Below are 16,930 nucleotides of genomic sequence, written 5' to 3' on the forward strand. Positions count from 1 at the left end.
CGCCATATGGGACTCTCTGGCGCTATCTCACGCGAGCGACCACAGAAAGAGAACTACCAAGTCGTATGGAAGAAGATATGTGAACGCCATCTTTGGAGATTTCGTATGTATACGGATCAATTTGGCCTGGGTTCTACAGGGATTCATACGACTTAATGAGAATTAACAAACATGAATTTTGATTTTTTTTTGCAAAATTACGTCATGTATCGGTAAAACTGGATTTCAAGTTGCATAGGAACTCGAAAAAAAACATTTAATATATAAAAATGTTATCTATCTCAAGTGGCAGATGGAAAATGACCCACTTCCCTCGGGGATCACGCGCCTCTCATCTGGTTGCGTGGCCGTCAGTGGGGTCATCGCGCATGCGCTAGCGTCCCACACATGATGTGTCATGGGACCTACTGATGAGTATAGAGCACGCAGTTGGGGAACCCCAAGAGAAAGATATGATGAGCACAGTAGCAAGTTTTCCTCAGTAACAAACCAAGGTGTTGCTAGCTGACTTTGGCAGGGCGCACTACCAGTGTTAGCAACAACGTGGAACCTACACAAAACACAACAAAAATACTCTGCCCCAACTTACAGTGAGGTTGTCAATCTTACCGGTTTTACTGAAAACAAAGGATTAAACGTATAGTGTGGAAAGAGATATTTGTTTGCAGTGAAATAAAGAGAACAGTGCTTGCAGTAAGTAAAGAGAACAGGTGTTTGCAGTAGATGGATTTATCAGTGTAAAAGAATGGACGGGGTCCATAGTTCACTAGATGTGTCTCTCCATAAAGATAAATAACATGCTGGGTGAACAAATTACAGCTGAGCAATTGACAGAATAAAGACCATATATGATTACTATGAGATTCATTTGGGCATTACAACAAGATACGTATACCGTAATTCAACCGCGTCTATGGCTAGTAATCCACCTTCCGGTTAGCATCTGCACCCCTTTCAGTATTAAGTTGCAAACAACAGATTATTGCATCAAGCAAAGTGTGTAAAGTAAACAATAGAATTATCTTTGGATAAAACATTGTTGTTTTCTCCCTAGTAGCAACATTATATCCCCAACCTTAGAAGTTATTGTCACTCTCCCAGATTACTAGAGGCATGAACCCACTATCGAGCATAAATACTCCCTCTTGTAGTCACAAGCACATACTTGGCCAGAGCATCTACTATCAACGGAGAGCATGCAAGATTAAAAATAACACATGAAAAGTATATAATCAATCTCAACCATAGTATTCAATATTTATCGGATCCCAGCAAACACAACATGTAAGATTACATAAAGATGATCTTCATCATGATAGGCAGCGCACAAGATCTAAACATGAAGCATAAAGTGGAGAAGACAATCATCTAGATACTGCTATGGACCCGTAGTCCAGAGATGAACTACTCATGCATCACTTCGGAGGCGGGCATGGCGATGTAGAGGCCTCCGGTGATAATCTCCCTCTCCGGCAGGATTTCGAGAAGAGCTTCTGAACCCTCCCGAGCTAGGGTCGACGATGGCGACCTCGGCGGAACTTTTCGTGGATGGACGTTTGGGTATTTAGATTTTTCCCGACCAGATGTATTTATAGGCGGAAGGTCGAGGTCGGTGGGCGCCCGAGGGGCCCAGACCATACCTAGGCGTGGCCAGGGGCTGGGCCGCACCTAGGGGTGGTGTGGCCACCTCCTGGATCGGCCCCACCTCTCCTCTGGACTCCGTCTATGTTAGAGTAAAATAGGAACTTCGGCTTTTGTTTCGTCCAATTCCGAGAATATTTCATGTACAACTTTTCTGAAATACAAAAACAGCTGGCACTGTGGCATCTTGTCAATATGTTAGTTCCAGAAAATACATAAAAGTGCCACGAAGTGTAAACAAAACATATAGAAATTGGTGTAAAACAAGCATGGAGCATCAAAAATTATAGATACGTTTGCAACATATCACCTACCACCACAACCTTATCGCCTCATGTTCCCTCTCTCCCACGACACTCTCCGGCCTTGGAGACCGAGAAGGTCACAATATTGCGCGCAGTCGGTGTTCCCCACCCACAACCGTTGTCATCCTTCGCAGTGCCCCCAAGCTCTACTAGCTCTGATTAAAACACTCAGTTCTTCGGCTGCCATGCCAGGTTCGACGCCAAGAAGATTTGGTCTGCTCATGCGGAGCCGAAGTGCAAATTACTGGGCTGGCTGGCCCTCCACAGGAAGCTTCTGACCGCGGATATGCTTGGGGATCCATCATGACCTTTATGCCTCCGTGCGCCTGAAACGACTGAGCACCTGTGCAAAGACTATCCTCTTACTACGGCATTCTAGAACTTGGCGACATCCTGGGACAATGATGACACCGCCGACCTTCGCCTAAACTTCCCCTTCATCTCTAAGCAATACCAAAGACGCATCAGCAGTCCCTTCCTATATGTTGTCTGTAACGAGTGGAAGGAACGGAGTCGCCGCATTTTTAGTGGAAGCCGCCTTACTTATCTCAAGATGGCGGATATCGCTAGGGAAGACATCCTCCAAAACGAACGTGCTTTCACTGGCTTCGGGCTAGCTATCCAGGCATAGCCGGATTAGACCTTTCTTTTTTCTCATTACATTGCAGTGGTTTCTGGCATATTACCACCTTTAATTTGAATATCTCCTCTCTATACAGTTTGGTCAGATTTTTCCCTCTTGCCGGTAGTACCAAGGATTGGAAGCTTTTGCCAATGATCATATGCAGCTAGCCTGATCGAATTCCACTAGCTTTGGAGGCAGAATGGTTGCTATTTCTATTGTCATTTATCTGTAAACGTGAGGTAAAAGTTTGTTTATTATGACGAAATTGGTAGAAGGCCCCCGCAGCTTCATCTTTGCCTATATGCTTCAATTTCGAAATCCCTGTTTGTTTGGATTCCATTTTGTTCTCTAAGGAAAGCTCTCATGTTCAAATACTACACCCAGCAAAGAAGAGAACGATAATGACATACGATCGAAGACGAGTCCAATCGAACCGGAAAGCTATATAGGTCACGACAAGGAGATAAATGAAACGGGAAACGATAAAGTTGGATATACCTTTGTGTGCCTTAGCTTGACACATACACCTAAAATAAAACCCCCAATCTGCATCTTGCCTCGTCCGATCGCATCGACGCTGTTCGCATGGCCCTCCGTAGGAAGAAAAAAAGGACGGCAGCCGCCGCGGCCACGCTGCTGCCGGACGACGTCGTGCTTGAGATCCTGGCGCGCGTCGTCGCGGACGACGACATCGCCACTCTCTTCCGCTGCGCCTTCGTGTGCAAGCATTGGCGAGCCCTTGTGGCCGACCCCTCCTTCCTCCGCCGTCGATGGCCGGAGGGCGTACGCCACGCTTCGTCCTTCCTCGGCCTCTTTGGTCGGCCATGGATCTGCCCAAGATCACGAATAAATGGCAAACCGGCTTTCGTCCGGGCACCACGAGTCGCCCTCAACCCACGCCACCGCTACCCTGGCTCCTTTGGCCCTTGCGCCCGCGGCTTACTGAACATGGCCGTGCCGCTGGTCTCACGCCAACGACTCTTGCTCGTGCGCCTCCACCCACAAGGCCGAGAACACAACAGAGGCGCACGTCTAGCTGTATGTGACATGTTTGCCGGCACCTGTGACGTGCTACCGCTGCTGGATGGCTGTAAGTGGTTTGGCATATGCGGTTCTGCCGTTCTAAACGACGCGGACTGTCGCTTCAACGGAAGAAACTCGCCACTGTCGAGCTACTCGACATTTTTCAAAGTGATAGTCATCTTGTTTGAGTATTCTGCCGCATCCTCACAGCGTAGAAATTTGCAATCCAAAAGAAATACCTGATCACGGCGAGAAGAGATGTAGTGTAGACGTTCCAACGGAAGGTACGAAATAAACGGAACTTGCAAATTAAAGAAAAACGAAACGAGGATCCGCGAGGTACACCTTTCTGGCCGGTACGTACGTACAACACCGCGCCTCCATCCGAACTCCGCGCGCGCGCGTACCTAGCACGTACGCGATCGATCGCATGGACGACGACGTCGCTCCCGGAAGACAAGACCCGCATCCCCCGTCATTTCTGCTCCGCGGAATTAGCAGACTCAGGGTTGACCCGCGCGCTGACTTTAATTCTAGGCGCGCGGTTGAGGCAACCCGCGCGCTCCTTTCCTCGTTCCCAGCTGTCAACGCGCGGCTTCTGTTTCTCTCTCGCGTCGCGCCCATCCAGGAGGACAGTACTGGCACACGCTCCTTTAATTCCTCACTTTTATTCTCGCTGGAGCCAAGGAGCGCTGACTTTTATTCTCTCTCGCGTGAATTAAATGCTACGTTCCTCCGCGAAAATTTGTACACTACGTTCGATCGGACTACTGTACGACAATTTGTGGCGCGGATGGAGGAGGTTAGTGAGTGGATCGACTTTTTTTTCTTCTTGTTCATATTTGTGTTGGAACACGCAAGTAGAGCACGCACATACGGATCCATCCATCCAGCTGTCATGTCGATCGACCACCGTACCGGCGCTTAGATGCATACATGTTACATGGTGCATCGGGTCTGGCCATAGCTAGCACTTACAGTACCCACGCGACACTACATGCATACTAGTAGTAACCAAAGCTAATCGCAACCGAACTAGCTAGGCATGCATCGTCGGAGCCGAATGGTTAGCTCAGCTCGATTAAATAAGCCAGGTGATCAAAGGCATCTCCAGCGGCGCGACGGATTTTAGCGTCCGCGCGCGTCCGTTTGCGTCGGTCGAAATGGTCGAAATCGACCGCGCGTCCGTTTACGTCGCGAGCTGGGCCGCGGGGTATGCCACGGCATACCGGGCATACCCCGTAGGTCCGCCACTGAATGACCACCGTCACCGTACCGGCGCGGTGGGCTCCAATTCTCGTGTCTTCGTCAATTTCAATATTCAATTTACCGGCGCGGCGCGGTGGGCCGGTGTTATTGCGTCCAACGACCTGCTGCTGCTTCGCCTGCCTTCCGCCGCTGTACATTAAGAGCACCCCTTCGGTTCTTGTTCTTCCCAATCCGGAGAACGTCGTCGATGGCATCCACAACGGCGCTCCAAGGTTGAAGATGCCGTCGTCGCCGCCACCATCTCCCGCAGCATGTCGGCAGCCGAGGAGGATGTACTCATCATCCTCAAACTCTTCCTCATCGGGCGCCGTCCTCGTCGCACCGCGTCGCGCCTACACCGTCCCCAAGCGCAAGGTGAAGGAGGAGGAGCCGAGTTCGCGACGACCCCGGTCATCCCGAGGCGCAGCGGCAGCGGGAGCCGACAACGGCAAAGACGCAGCGGTGGCACCCTCCTCATCCCGAAGCCACATGTGAAGGAGGAGCAGGACGACGAGGCAGCCGGGAAGGCGACGCCGCCATGAGAAAGGAGCCGTCCACCTTTGCCTCCGCCCCGATTGCTCCGCATCCGTGCACCTACGGACCTACCGTTGCTCGCTCCCCCTCCCCAGCTGCCCCCCACACTCATCAGACGGCTTGCTCCGCCCGTCCGCCGGCGGCCGACGAGAGCCCATCCGACGCCAAGTTCTGCTCCCTGCGATTATTCTTTCAGATCTTCAAAACAGAGGTCGTCCATGCGAAGTTGTTGTTTTGCTAAACTGAAACTGGCCAGATGTTGTGCCGTCCTTGTTAACTGAGCAATGCTCTGCTCCTGAACTCGTCCGTCTGAAAGAACCATGCTGTGCAATGGTTCTTGGGCTCCTAGCTACCAGCGGCAAGGAAGGGCATAATGGGGCGTTAGAGAGCAGTCCATAGGCTCCGTCGGAGGTGGAAGGAGCGAGCAGCCGGAAGTGGACGGAGGGCACCGTGTCGGTCATTTTCTCCGCTGCCGTAGTGGCCGGAGGTGGGCGGAGGGAGCCGGCGTGGGTCACCTTCGGAGCACCTTCGTTGCTGCAGGTGGGCACATCGGCGGCGGCCGGAATCCGAGCTCCATCTTTGACGGAGGTGCGCGCAGCGGCGGCGGCCAGACCGGCAATTTCCAACAGCTGCCCGACCTCCTTTTCCCAATGCTCTCGACCTCTCGCTCGTTTCTGACTTGTGTGAGAGGTTTGACTCGTTTCGATCTCGTCTCTTGCGCTGCTGTCCGTTGGATGAAGATGGATGGTTGATACTATGCCTCAAGGCGCTTCGTGCCTTGCCTTCAGCGAGGCACCGGATCTCAGTCCCTCGTTGAGGTGGTTCGGGTGATGCCTTACATGTTGCGATCTTTGCCTTGTTGTCCTGGGCGGACTTGGTGTGTGTAGCTATTTGCAGTTTTGCACTAGTCATATTTTGTACTCGGTGATGGAGGAGGGTGTGAGCGATGGAACATTTCGTCTCGGAAGGATGCCGTGGGTGTAAGCTTTTTTTATGTTGATCGTAAACAAATTGAGAGAATTCGAGCATGGGCTAGGGTGGTGGACGGTTAAGGTTAGGGTACGGGTGTTTATATACTTAGGTCATCAAGAGAGGCGGGAACGTACAAATTCGGCGATGTTGGACCTTTTATCGCATGACATCACCCATCACCTTGCCTGGATGGGGTGGTGGCTAGATGCTAATGGAACGATTACAACCGTGGGTGGCGGGAGGCGATCGGTTGGGAAAGTGCCGGTTTGGCGTGTCTTTGCCGGCGTGGTCCTAGCAAAAGCTAGTACCACTCGGGGAGAAAGACATTGATGGTGAAATCTTTGGTCACCTAGGTATCCTAGTATGCCGCCAAAACAAGGCGACAACACATCAAATGATAGGTACTACATATCATTCAATATGGTGGGGTGCAACGATCACGCTCCATTTTTTAAAAACATGCATGTACATACTATGTTGACACCATCATCAGATATTCTAGCTATTATTACCAATACAAAAATTAACATCACGATCATCCTTGGGGTAGGCCGGGGATCGCTAGTCCGTGCTTTGCTATGTGGGAATTCCCGCAAGGTCGGTTTTGATAGCCCCAGCAACAAGTACGTGTAGGCAACAAGTCATCTATTGATAAAACCAAATCACAAACTGTGATCTGTCTCTATCTCGGAATAACAACTTTCACCACCACCACCGAAAGTGCTGCCATCGTGTTGACCACCAACCAATCGACACTCTCACAATTGGTCGTCTATCGCCACCCGCGTAGGGGGTTGTTGCCTCGCCACGCAACATACCCATACCGCCACCATTGCGGGGCTGGCTCCGACCCAGCCACCCCTTTAGTTAGAGGGCGCTCCATGTTGCGTGTTGTTAGCCTGTCTCTAGACGAGATCCCGTATCAAAATGTTTGGGTTGCGCATATAGCATGAGCTTCGGCTATTTAGAGCATCTCTAACGAGCCCGTAAATCCCGCCGGAACTGAACTTTTCCGGTGGATTTATGGGTTTGGACCGAAACGCGTGCGGAACATAGCCCGGAAACATGGGCCGGCCCGTAAACGAAGTTCGGGGTCCGAGAAATCGAGCGGACGCCCCGTATAAAAGGGGTTGCGGAGGGGAGTTTGGTTCGTAAACCCTACTCCCCTCCACCGCTCCTCTCCCGTCGCTGCCGCCTGCCTCCGCTCCAACGAGAGATTCTGGCCCCTCCGACGCCGCTCCGCCGCTTTGGCCACCACCCCTCCGTCCGAAATGGGGCATGTAAGACACGTGAGTAGGGGAGGTGGCCGATCCGGCGGCGGAAGATCAACTCGGCGTCCGTCGGGTGTACGAGCGGAGCCGGAGCGTGCCAGGCGGTCGCGCTCCGACCGCGCATGGAAGCAGGCCGGTCGGAAATGGCCGCAGCTAATGGCGCACCTTCAAGCGCGCGCGGAGGCGGCTGCGGAAGCAGAAGCGGAGGCGCCCCCCGCTGCCGGCGCTGCCCCCGCGCGGCGATGACGACGACGCCGACGGGCCGCCTCTAGCCTGCGGGAGCACCTCCGAGGCGGCGACCATCGAGGTGGCGGCGCTCGTCATCGCCTAGGAAGAGCCGGCGATCCTAAACCCTCCGTCGGCGACATTAAGCGCCGGCCCCGGTGACAGTATAGTCAGTCCGGGGACTAAAAATGTAGTCTAGTTAGGTCCCTAGTATGTAATGTAGGTCGAATATGCATGTATTTTGCCCCTATTATTGTAAATTATGAACGAATTCAGTTTGATCGGATGAAATCGAGTACAATCGCGAGTTTCGATTTCCCGCGACGTTTGATTTCAGCGAGTTCGGTTCACGTTTTTGGTTTCTGTTCTACGCCGTGGCTAAATCCGCTCGCAATTTGTTTTTCAGGAGACTGAACTCACTTTTTCGGTTCCGAAAAATAGGGGCTCTGCTAGAGAATGCTCTTATAGGTATTGTGCCACTACAAAAGCGGCATTGATATACGATCTTCTCATAGCGGAAACCTAGAATCATAGCATCTCGTTGAGGTGGTTATGGTGATGCCTTACATGTTGCGCTCTTTGTGTCGTGGTCCTCGGCGGACTTGGTGTGTGGCTACTTGTGCTACTTGGTATTCTGTAACAGTGATGGAGGAGGATTCAAGCGATGGCACGTTTACTTCAAGAAGGATGCCATGGGTGTAAGATTTTAATGATGATCGTAAACAAATAATATTTGCTATGCATGATGGGGAAACACGTCGCTAACTAATAACCGTAGTTTAAGTCCGAGGAGTTCTATCGAGGATAAACACTAGGTTGATAATCGTCGGGCGACAAGTTCGGAATAACCGAATAAGGGAGCTGATTGTTTCTTACGCGGGCACTCGCTCGCCAACTCGGACGTGTCAGCCTTACCACGTGGTCGCGTGTGACCACGTGACCTAGAGTTCCTCCATATGTATGCTATATATATACAAGTGCGTACGTAGTCTCATCCTTCGTGGATAAAATACGGATGCGTCTGTGGAGATTAAGGTGCGTGTGTATAGCTACAGTATAGACATGGCCATTTTAGTCTTTTAGAGCATCTCCAGGAGCGTCCCGAAAGCGTCCCAAACAGCGTTGTTTATGGACGTCGCTCCCTAGCCGCGTCCCCCAAACAGAATTTAAGATTTTTAAATTTTAATCGAAAATAGTTGAATTCATTTAAACTTATTATATATTACATAGATTCGAGTGAAATTCGATAAAATTTAAACCTAAACCCTAATAGTACTTGCGGCGACCGCAGAGGTCGTAGTACCGGTGGAATTTGTACATGTCATCGACGACGACGTGCTTGCCGCTCTCGTCGGGCTCATCGACGGACTCGTCCTTCACCGCGCATGTTGGCCCAACTTCGCCGTCGTTGGTGAGGTTGACGAGCTGCATCCCGGCGCCGCGGATGGACATGGCGATCGCCGCGTCGAGGTCGTCCCTCCGGGTGTCCTTGTCGTTCAACGACGCCATGTGTAAGCATGGGCAGTCCTCGGGGCTCGTCGCTGCTGGTGATGAGGCGTTGCTGCTGCTCGTACTCCGCCAATTGCGCGGCTTTCACGGCTTCCTCGTCGTCTTGCTCCTCCTTCACCTCCGGCTTCGGGATGAGAAGGGCGCCGCCGGCGTGCCTATGCTGCTGCCGCGCTGGTTCGCGGATGTTGACGCTGCTGCCGCCACGCCTCCGAATGATGGGCGGTGGCGCGTACTCCGTTTCTTCCTTCACCTCGCGTTTCGGCACGCCGTACGGTGTGGCGCGGTGCGAGGAAGGCGTCGATCGCGACGGCCCCGAGGAAGAAGAGTTTGAGGAGGACAAGTACGTCTCCCTCGGCTGCCAGCGCGCTGCGGCCGAAGGAGATGGTGGCGGCGAAGGCGGCATCTCCAGCCTTGGGGCACCGTTCTGGCTGCCGTCGACGACGTTCGGGAGGGTACGCATGGGAACGCCCCAGAAGTGGACGCGCTCCTCCCTGTTCCAAGTGTTCCTCCGGCCGACGAGGCCGTCGGTGATATTCATCTCGGCGTCGTGTTGCGCCTGGAAGAAGTCCGCCCACCAGTCGTCGTTACCGGTGGGGGCCTAGGTGGGATCGGCTTGCTCCTCGGCGGTGAGGCGAGCACGCCGGGTCCTGATCGCATTCCTCCAGGCGTTCGGTTCCCACCGGTGGTGGCCGCGGGACGCCGACTCCGTTGATGGCCATCCTCCAGCCGCCGCTTCTTGGCAGGCGCATGTCAGGCGGGACAGGGTACCGCCCGCGGTACAACGCCCACGCCTCCGCCACCATGAGGCTGCCGTGGTCGAAGCCGTTCGTCGCGAGGATGTTCTCGCGAGAGGACGACATTGGCGCCGAGGAAGGAGGTACATCGAGAGGAAGGGGGTGCGGCAAGATTGTAAGGGAGAAGGAAGGAGGGGCGTTCTTTATTGTACAGCGGTGGCAGGCGAGGCGGCTGCGGGGCGTTGGCCGCAATGTATGCCGGCGTGGATGGCCACGCGACCATGCACGACGAGACGCGTCACTGCGTCGTCTGGGAAAGCCGGGTGACATTAACGTCGCTTGACCCGCAGGTAGGCGACGGGGTTTTACACTTCCGTGTCGGCCGACGCGTCGGTCACGCCACTCCTCGCCTCGCAATTCGTTGTGTCCGGTGTGACCGGAGCGTCCCCTTGGACCGGGGACGGACTCGGGACGCCGGACACCGTATTGAGCTCCGCCGGACGGAAAGTGCCTTTGGGACGCGCGGCTGGGAATGAAAAATTATCCGGGGCGCCCGAAACACCTTTGGAGATTGGAGATGCTTTTAGTTGGTACTCCTAAAATATGTTAGACTATCGAGCTTAAAGATTTCAACGCGTGACTTAAATTGTGAAGGCATCCTCCGACCAATCAGATGACGCGTGCGAAGAGGGAAACTCCAATCTTGCGAAGAATACTCCCGCTGATCACTCCGTCGCATGCCATCTGAACCGTCGACACAGAGCTCGCACAGACCTAGGTCACCTAGCCGCCTCTCCCCACTAGTACTCTCTGGATCCCGATCTCTCCCCCGAGACGGCGGTTCCTCCATCACCGCCGACCTCCGTCCCCGCCGCCCTCTCCCGCCTCAAACCGTGCCGCCGAGTCCTCCCACCAAAGTCCAGCGTCGATGACGAAGCATCCGGTGCCTGTCTCCCACCGGCCGTGGGCGTAGCTTCTCGCCCGTGGCATCAACCGCCGCTTCTGGCCATCCCCGGGCACCCGGTCGCCTCCAATCCATGGACGGATGGCTTCCACCGTCGACCCCACCTCGACTTCTCCATAGTCAGTCCCTCCTTCCTCATCCGATGCGTTGTCTTCAACTGAATGCTCTTATAATGTGGCGACTTTTACATTGGCAGATCGAGGTGACCGAGGGCAGATGCATAACGTGCCTCCTCCCTAGCGGCTTGGCCCTGATAGGCCATGATTGGAGAGGATGGAGCTGGTTGTGGACGCAAACAATGACACTCAAGGGGATTGTCTGGACATGCTCAACGAGGAGCTTGTCCAGTCCCATCTTGGCTCGAGGGAGACTTCGTCAACACACATCAAAAAGTCATTTTCCCCTGTTCTGCCGTCATTTCCTTTCATTTTAGTTTTTGCCGTTGTTTGCTTTCAGCTTAGTCTTTGTGTTAGCTATATTATTGTTGTTTTCTAACACATTACTCTTTCTGCAGGAGTACTTCTATATTGTACTGCATGACGTGTTTTCTCAAACAGAGGAAATGACTCATCCGCAACCTCTACCTGATGCACATGTCCCTCTTGTGAAGTTTAAGTTTCGTGGGATATGAATTGACCTTATGTATGCCATTTTTTCTCTCTTACTAGTACCATATGTAAGTTTCAACTATGAAAATTATGCCAGTGCATTTGCTTGTTTCTTAATGTGTACCAAGCTTCTGTTTGTATGAAACATGCTATACATGGTATTTTAACTCGTACCTCATATTTTTAGTGTGGAAGTATATGAACCTGAATGCTTTTTCTGATTTTCCTGTTTTTAGTATGTCTATGGATTACCTTTTGACGTTTGTGTATTAGATGACCCTATTTTGAGCTTGGTGTGCTATTATCCAATTGCTATAAAGTAGGTTTTCTCTGCTATCCATTGTCTGATTTATTTTGTAATGCTTGTCACTCCTATGTGCTTATTTTGTAGTGTTTCTATGTACCAGGAAAGTTATCTAAATGGCCAAATTTTTGCAGTAAAAACAATCCTTTTTTTGCTTGGAATTTTAAGTTGCTAGTTGCAGCATTTCCAATAATTTAGATGTGGATTCTAACCAATTTTTTGTTCAAAGTTCATGCGGCTATCGAAACTTCAATCTTATGTCTTCATTATCCACTAGTCTCATGTTTGCATTCCATGTATTTGCAGTTTGGCACCTTATTGGTAGCTTGTTGTGATATTGTTATGAATTATTTGCGGTTTAACTTTCCGTGGTGATTAACTTTCCGTGGTGATTAAAAGCTAGTACCACTCAGGGAGAAAGACATTGATGGTGAAATCTTTGGTCACCTAGGTATCCTAGTATGCCGCCAAAACAAGGCGACAACACATCAAATGATAGGTACTACATATCATTCAATATGGTGGGGTGCAACGATCACGCTCCATTTTTTAAAAACATGCATGTACATACTATGTTGACACCATCATCAGATATTCTAGCTATTATTACCAATACAAAAATTAACATCACGATCATCCTTGGGGTAGGCCGGGGATCGCTAGTCCGTGCTTTGCTATGTGGGAATTCCCGCAAGGTCGGTTTTGATAGCCCCAGCAACAAGTACGTGTAGGCAACAAGTCATCTATTGATAAAACCAAATCACAAACTGTGATCTGTCTCTATCTCGGAATAACAACTTTCACCACCACCACCGAAAGTGCTGCCATCGTGTTGACCACCAACCAATCGACACTCTCACAATTGGTCGTCTATCGCCACCCGCGTAGGGGGTTGTTGCCTCGCCACGCAACATACCCATACCGCCACCATTGCGGGGCTGGCTCCGACCCAGCCACCCCTTTAGTTAGAGGGCGCTCCATGTTGCGTGTTGTTAGCCTGTCTCTAGACGAGATCCCGTATCAAAATGTTTGGGTTGCGCATATAGCATGAGCTTCGGCTATTTAGAGCATCTCTAACGAGCCCGTAAATCCCGCCGGAACTGAACTTTTCCGGTGGATTTATGGGTTTGGACCGAAACGCGTGCGAACATAGCCCGGAAACATGGGCCGGCCCGTAAACGAAGTTCGGGGTCCGAGAAATCGAGCGGACGCCCCGTATAAAAGGGGTTGCGGAGGGGAGTTTGGTTCGTAAACCCTACTCCCCTCCACCGCTCCTCTCCCGTCGCCGCCGCCCGCCTCCGCTCCAACGAGAGATTCTGGCCCCTCCGACGCCGCTCCGCCGCTTTGGCCACCACCCCTCCGTCCGAAATGGGGCATGTAAGACACGTGAGTAGGGGAGGTGGCCGATCCGGCGGCGGAAGATCAACTCGGCGTCCGTCGGGTGTACGAGCGGAGCCGGAGCGTGCCAGGCGGTCGCGCTCCGACCGCGCATGGAAGCAGGCCGGTCGGAAATGGCCGCAGCTAATGGCGCACCTTCAAGCGCGCGCGGAGGCGGCTGCGGAAGCAGAAGCGGAGGCGCCCCCCGCTGCCGGCGCTGCCCCCGCGCGGCGATGACGACGACGCCGACGGGCCGCCTCTAGCCTGCGGGAGCACCTCCGAGGCGGCGACCATCGAGGTGGCGGCGCTCGTCATCGCCTAGGAAGAGCCGGCGATCCTAAACCCTCCGTCGGCGACATTAAGCGCCGGCCCCGGTGACAGTATAGTCAGTCCGGGGACTAAAAATGTAGTCTAGTTAGGTCCCTAGTATGTAATGTAGGTCGAATATGCATGTATTTTGCCCCTATTATTGTAAATTATGAACGAATTCAGTTTGATCGGATGAAATCGAGTACAATCGCGAGTTTCGATTTCCCGCGACGTTTGATTTCAGCGAGTTCGGTTCACGTTTTTGGTTTCCGTTCTACGCCGTGGCTAAATCCGCTCGCAATTTGTTTTTCAGGAGACTGAACTCACTTTTTTCGGTTCCGAAAAATAGGGGCTCTGCTAGAGAATGCTCTTATAGGTATTGTGCCACTACAAAAGCGGCATTGATATACGATCTTCTCATAGCGGAAACCTAGAATCATAGCATCTCGTTGAGGTGGTTATGGTGATGCCTTACATGTTGCGCTCTTTGTGTCGTGGTCCTCGGCGGACTTGGTGTGTGGCTACTTGTGCTACTTGGTATTCTGTAACAGTGATGGAGGAGGATTCAAGCGATGGCACGTTTACTTCAAGAAGGATGCCATGGGTGTAAGATTTTAATGATGATCGTAAACAAATAATATTTGCTATGCATGATGGGGAAACACGTCGCTAACTAATAACCGTAGTTTAAGTCCGAGGAGTTCTATCGAGGATAAACACTAGGTTGATAATCGTCGGGCGACAAGTTCGGAATAACCGAATAAGGGAGCTGATTGTTTCTTACGCGGGCACTCGCTCGCCAACTCGGACGTGTCAGCCTTACCACGTGGTCGCGTGTGACCACGTGACCTAGAGTTCCTCCATATGTATGCTATATATATACAAGTGCGTACGTAGTCTCATCCTTCGTGGATAAAATACGGATGCGTCTGTGGAGATTAAGGTGCGTGTGTATAGCTACAGTATAGACATGGCCATTTTAGTCTTTTAGAGCATCTCCGGGAGCGTCCCGAAAGCGTCCCAAACAGCGTTGTTTATGGACGTCGCTCCCTAGCCGCGTCCCCCAAACAGAATTTAAGATTTTTAAATTTTAATCGAAAATAGTTGAATTCATTTAAACTTATTATATATTACATAGATTCGAGTGAAATTCGATAAAATTTAAACCTAAACCCTAATAGTACTTGCGGCGACCGCAGAGGTCGTAGTACCGGTGGAATTTGTACATGTCATCGACGACGACGTGCTTGCCGCTCTCGTCGGGCTCATCGACGGACTCGTCCTTCACCGCGCATGTTGGCCCAACTTCGCCGTCGTTGGTGAGGTTGACGAGCTGCATCCCAGCGCCGCGGATGGACATGGCGATCGCCGCGTCGAGGTCGTCCCTCCAGGTGTCCTTGTCGTTCAACGACGCCATGTGTAAGCATGGGCAGTCCTCGGGGCTCGTCGCTGCCGGTGATGAGGCGTTGCTGCTGCTCGTACTCCGCCAATTGCGCGGCTTTCACGGCTTCCTCGTCGTCTTGCTCCTCCTTCACCTCCGGCTTCGGGATGAGAAGGGCGCCGCCGGCGTGCCTATGCTGCTGCCGCGCTGGTTCGCGGATGTTGACGCTGCTGCCGCCACGCCTCCGAATGATGGGCAGTGGCGCGTACTCCGTTTCTTCCTTCACCTCGCGTTTCGGCACGCCGTACGGTGTGGCGCGGTGCGAGGAAGGCGTCGATCGCGACGGCCCCGAGGAAGAAGAGTTTGAGGAGGACAAGTACGTCTCCCTCAGCTGCCAGCGCGCTGCGGCCGAAGGAGATGGTGGCGGCGAAGGCGGCATCTCCAGCCTTGGGGCACCGTTCTGGCTGCCGTCGACGACGTTCGGGAGGGTACGCATGGGAACGCCCCAGAAGTGGACGCGCTCCTCCCTGTTCCAAGTGTTCCTCCGGCCGACGAGGCCGTCGGTGATATTCATCTCGGCGTCGTGTTGCGCCCGGAAGAAGTCCGCCCACCGGCCGTCGTTACCGGTGGGGGCCTAGGTGGGATCGGCTTGCTCCTCGGCGGTGAGGCGAGCACGCCGGGTCCTGATCGCATTCCTCCAGCGTTCGGTTCCCACCGGTGGTGGCCGCGGGACGCCGACTCCGTTGATGGCCATCCTCCAGCCGCCGCTTCTTGGCAGGCGCATGTCAGGCGGGACAGGGTACCGCCCGCGGTACAACGCCCACGCCTCCGCCACCATGAGGCTGCCGTGGTCGAAGCCGTTCGTCGCGAGGATGTTCTCGCGAGAGGACGACATTGGCGCCGAGGAAGGAGGTACATCGAGAGGAAGGGGGTGCGGCAAGATTGTAAGGGAGAAGGAAGGAGGGGCGTTCTTTATTGTACAGGCGGTGGCGGGCGAGGCGGCTGCGGGGCGTTGGCCGCAATGTATGCCGGCGTGGATGGCCACGCGACCATGCACGACGAGACGCGTCACCGCGTCGTCCGGGAAAGCTGGGTGACATTAACGTCGCTTGACCAGCAGGTAGGCGACGGGGTTTTACACTTCCGTGTCGGCCGACGCGTCGGTCACGCCACTCCTCGCCTCGCAATTCGTTGTGTCCGGTGTGACCGGAGCGTCCCCTTGGACCGGGGACGGACTCGGGACGCCGGACACCGTATTGAGCTCCGCCGGACGGAAAGTGCCTTTGGGACGCGCGGCTGGGAATGAAAAATTATCCGGGGCGCCCGAAACACCTTTGGAGATTGGAGATGCTTTTAGTTGGTACTCCTAAAATATGTTAGACTATCGAGCTTAAAGATTTCAACGCGTGACTTAAATTGTGAAGGCATCCTCCAGCCAATCAGATGACGCGTGCGAAGAGGGAAACTCCAATCTTGCGAAGAATACTCCCGCTGATCACTCCGTCGCATGCCATCCGAACCGTCGACACGAGCTCGCACGGACCTAGGTCACCTAGCCGCCTCTCCCCACTAGTACTCTCCGGATCCCGATCTCTCCCCCGAGACGGCAGTTCCTCCATCACCGCCGACCTCCGTCCCCGCCGCCCTCTCCCGCCTCAAACCGTGCCGCCGAGTCCTCCCACCAAAGTCCAGCGTCGATGACGAAGCATCCGGTGCCTGTCTCCCACCGGCCGTGGGCGTAGCTTCTCGCCCGTGGCATCAACCGCCGCTTCGGCCATCCCCGGGCACCCGGTCGCCTCCAATCCATGGACGGATGGCTTCCACCGTCGACCCCACCTCGACTTCTCCATAGTCAGTCCCTCCTTCCTCATCCGATGCGTTGTCTTCAACTGAATGCTCT

Source organism: Lolium rigidum, chromosome 4, assembly GCF_022539505.1.
Source record: "Lolium rigidum isolate FL_2022 chromosome 4, APGP_CSIRO_Lrig_0.1, whole genome shotgun sequence".
Classification (NCBI taxonomy): domain Eukaryota; kingdom Viridiplantae; phylum Streptophyta; class Magnoliopsida; order Poales; family Poaceae; genus Lolium; species Lolium rigidum.